Consider the following 4,266-nt stretch of genomic DNA (forward strand, 5'->3'; position numbering starts at 1 on the left):
TGCGGATAATAGGACTAAACATTTTCCACTGAAATACAAAATAACATCATAAATGGTTCTTACTTTTGCTGAGCTTCCATCAGAATCTTGTACAAGGAGTCCTTGGTCCAGAATAATCGTTGTTTGGTTTTAGAATGTCCTCTTCTCCTGTCGAATTAGCAACCTTAGCTAGCCAAGTGGCGCGAAGATGTCCATCTTCACCAAACGCAGAGAACGGAAAACGCCAAAACTCCCGATAAACGTTCAATAATCTGATAAAACTATATTGAAAAAACATACTTTACGATGATATTATCACATGTATCAAATAAAATCAAAGCCGGAGTTATTAGACGTCTATACCGAACGCTTTTCAGAAGCCAATGTCCTTCCCGCGCCTTGCTAGACAAAGGTCACGTCATTCCAAGAGCTCTTGTTCGACTTCAGATCAAGCTAGACACCCCATTTCACCTCCCACTGCCTGTTGACATCTAGTGGAAGGCGTATGAAGTGCATGTATATCCATAGATTTCAAGCAATTGAATAGGATGGCCCTGGAACAGAGCCTCGATTTCAGATTTTTCCCCTCCATGTCAGGAAGTTTGCTGCAAAATGAGTTCTGTTTTACTCACAGATATAATTCAAACGGTTTTAGAAACTTGAGAGTGTTTTCTATCCAATAGTAATAATAATATGCATATTGTACGATCTAGAATAGAGTACGAGGCCGTTTAAATTGGGCACGATTTTTTCCCAAAGTGAAAATAGCGCCCCCTACACACTTAATATGGAGTTGGTCCAGCCTTTGCTGCCGTAACAGCCTCCACTATTCTTGGAAGGCTTTGCACTAGATATTGGAACATTGCTGCGTGGACTTGCTTCCATTCAGCCACATGAGCATTAGTGAGGTCGGGTACTGATGTTGGGTGATTAGGCCTGGCTCGTAGTCGGCGTTCCAATTCATCCCAAATGTGTTCGATGGGGTTGAGGTCATGGCTCTGTGCAGGACAGTCAAGTTCTTCCACACCGATCTTGACAAACCATTTCTGTATGGACTTCGCTTTGTGCACTGGGACATTGTCATGCTGAAACAGGAAAGGGCCTTCCCCAAACTGTTGCCACAAAGTTGCCAGCACAGAATCATCTAGAATGTCATTGTATGCTGTAGCGTTACGATTTCCCTTCACTGGAACTAAGGGGCCTGGCACAAACCATGGAAAAACAGCCCCAGACCATTATTCCTCCTCCACCAAACTTTACAGTTGGCACTATACATTGGGGCAGGTAGCGTTCTCCTGGCATCCACCAAACCCAGACGTGTCAGTCGGACTACCAGATGGTGAAGCGTGATTCATCACTCCAGAAAGCGCGCTTCAGCACTCGGCTGCCCCATTCTGTGACTTTGTGTGGCCTACCACTTCATGCTTGAGCCGTTGTTTCTCCAAGATGTTTCCACTTCAAAATAACAGCACTTACAGTTGATCAGGGAATCTCTAGCAGGGCAGAAATGTGATGAACTGACTTTGTGGAAAGGTGGCATCCTATGACGGTGCCACGTTGAAAGTAACTGATCTTTTCAGTAAGGTCATTCTACTGACTATGGAGATTATATGGCTGTGTGCTCGATTTTATACACCTGTCAGCAACGGATGTGGCTGAAATAACCAAATCCACAAATTTGAAGGGGTGTCGACATACTTTAGTATTTATGCATATATGTATATATATATATATTTTTTTTAAGTAACCTTTATTTAACTAAGCAAGTCAGTTTAAGAACAAATTATTTATTACAATGATGGCCTACCAGGGAACAGTGGGTTAACTGCCTTGTTCAGGGGCAGAACAACAGATGTTTACCTTGTCAGCTCCGGTTACTGGTCCAACTCTCTAACCACTAGGTTACCTGCCGCTCCAAAAGTGTAATATAGTGTAATATGCACATACATTTATACTACCTAGAAACAGACGCACATGTCATGGCAACGTTGGTTTACTCAGCGCATGCGCAGAAACACATTATCGGGTATAACGGTCGTCTCACGCCGAACTGCGCATGTGCAGGCCGTCAAACCAAAGACACTCCTTCGATATAAAGTATTTTTTAAAGTAAAATAATAACCTGTCAGTTTGTCACTTTCACGAAGTTGGAGTAATAACATGTTCAAATACTTAATACATTGGCTCGAATCTAGGTTTTGCCTTTAGATTTCGAGAAAATGTACAACTAAGGAATCATTTTTCACTTATGACTTCTCAAACCCCAAATCACGGCTTTGGTCTACTTCCTACAGTCTGCTTCCCCAGCGGTCCCGGTAGACTCGGGATGTTGCGTCTCTGGGTTTAGGAATTCTGGTTATGTAATTTCCCCATGAAATTGAAAGTAAGTTTGTAGACGAATGCACTTACAAAATGGATGTTGAAACTATGGCGCACATTTCTCGGCAACATTAGAAGTCGGGTAAAAGTATTGATTTGTAGGAAAGACGAGCAGACTCTGGTAAGTCTAGAGGCTACATACAAACTATTATAAAGTTAGTTCGTCTTCAGACATTTAATAGTCAGAGTAGGTTTGATCTATGATCACTGATCATCATGTGTGTAGTGCTGGAGAGAGCGAGGGAGCACTTTTAATTTGAGAATACACGAAGAAATTATTCTGATCAATTCTAAATAAATTCTATTTAATTACCAGGTAAATGGTAACGTTACTGTTACAAAAATATACCAATTTCTAATCAGATTTTAGGACGGTTTACTGAAGCTGAATAGTAAAAAAACAATTGGAGGATGGATTTTATTCATCTTCTAAAACAGGGCTCTCCGATCCAGTTCCTGGAGAGATACCATCCTGTAGGTTTTCACTACTATTCAAAACTAGTCACCTGATTAAAATAATTAGTTGGTTTATAACTTAAATCAGGTTAATTACAACTGGTGTTGGAGTGAAACCCTACCGGAGGGTAGAGCTCCAGGAACAGGGTTGGAGTGAAACCCTACCGGAGGGTAGCGCTCCAGGAACAGGGTTGGAGTGAAACCCTACCGGAGGGTAGAGCTCCAGGAACAGGGTTGGAGTGAAACCCTACCGGAGGGTAGCGCCCCAGGAACAGGGTTGGAGTGAAACCCTACCGGAGGGTAGCGCCCCAGGAACAGGGTTGGAGTGAAACCCTACCGGAGGGTGGAGCTCCAGGAACAGGGTTGGAGTGAAACCCTACCGGAGGGTGGAGCTCCAGGAACAGGGTTGGAGTGAAACCCTACCGGAGGGTAGCGCCCCAGGAACAGGGTTGGAGTGAAACCCTACCGGAGGGTGGAGCTCCAGGAACAGGGTTGGAGTGAAACCCTACCGGAGGGTAGAGCTCCAGGAACAGGGTTGGAGTGAAACCCTACCGGAGGGTAGCGCCCCAGGAACAGGGTTGGAGTGAAACCCTACCGGAGGGTGGAGCTCCAGGAACAGGGTTGGAGTGAAACCCTACCGGAGGGTAGAGCTCCAGGAACAGGGTTGGAGTGAAACCCTACCGGAGGGTAGAGCTCCAGGAACAGGGTTGGAGAGAAACCCTACCGGAGGGTAGAGCTCCAGGAACAGGGTTGGAGTGAAACCCTACCGGAGGGTAGAGCTCCAGGAACAGGGTTGGAGTGAAACCCTACCGGAGGGTAGAGCTCCAGGAACAGGGTTGGAGTGAAACCCTACCGGAGGGTAGCGCTCCAGGAACAGGGTTGGAGAGAACTGTAATGATAGGCAATTCAATAGGCTACATCTGTCGGTACAAACTTTGAAGACATTTTGACGTAATTTACATATTTTCTTGCGCTCCCTCACCTAAAAAAAATACATCACTGCTTATCAAGCCGACCGACCTGATGGCCTTGGCTACATTCTCTGTCCTGCTACTGGTAGGACTATAACATTATGTGAACTGACCTGAACAGGTTTAGACTGGTCATCTATGATATGTAGGTTATATACAGTACATTCTCTGTCCTGCTACTGGTAGGACTATAACATTATGTGAACTGATCTGAGCAGGTTTAGACTGGTCATCTATGATATGTAGGCTACAGCCGAGGTATAGACCTTGATGTGCATATCACTAACAACCCACTATTATACATTATAACCTAGTCTACTTTACATAATATAACATCTACATATCACTAACAACCCACTACTATACATTATAACCTAGTCTACATTACATAATATAACATCTACATATCACTAACAACCCACTACTATACATTATAACCTAGTCTACATTACATAATATAACATCTACATATCACTAACAA

General features: G+C 43.9%; 1 protein-coding gene across 1 annotated transcript in view; it reads left to right on the plus strand.

The window, feature by feature from the left end:
* Window positions 1–920: 920 nt before the first annotated feature.
* LOC129868491 (NACHT, LRR and PYD domains-containing protein 3-like) overlaps window positions 921–4,266 on the plus strand; it is a 47,568-nt gene continuing 44,222 nt past the window's right edge. The window contains exon 1 of the mRNA XM_055942522.1: window positions 921–2,479. The gene's annotated coding sequence lies outside the window, so the exon portion shown is untranslated. The remainder of the gene's footprint in view (window positions 2,480–4,266) is intronic.

The sequence above is a fragment of the Salvelinus fontinalis genome, chromosome 2, assembly GCF_029448725.1.
Source record: "Salvelinus fontinalis isolate EN_2023a chromosome 2, ASM2944872v1, whole genome shotgun sequence".
NCBI classification, from domain to species: Eukaryota; Metazoa; Chordata; class Actinopteri; order Salmoniformes; family Salmonidae; genus Salvelinus; species Salvelinus fontinalis.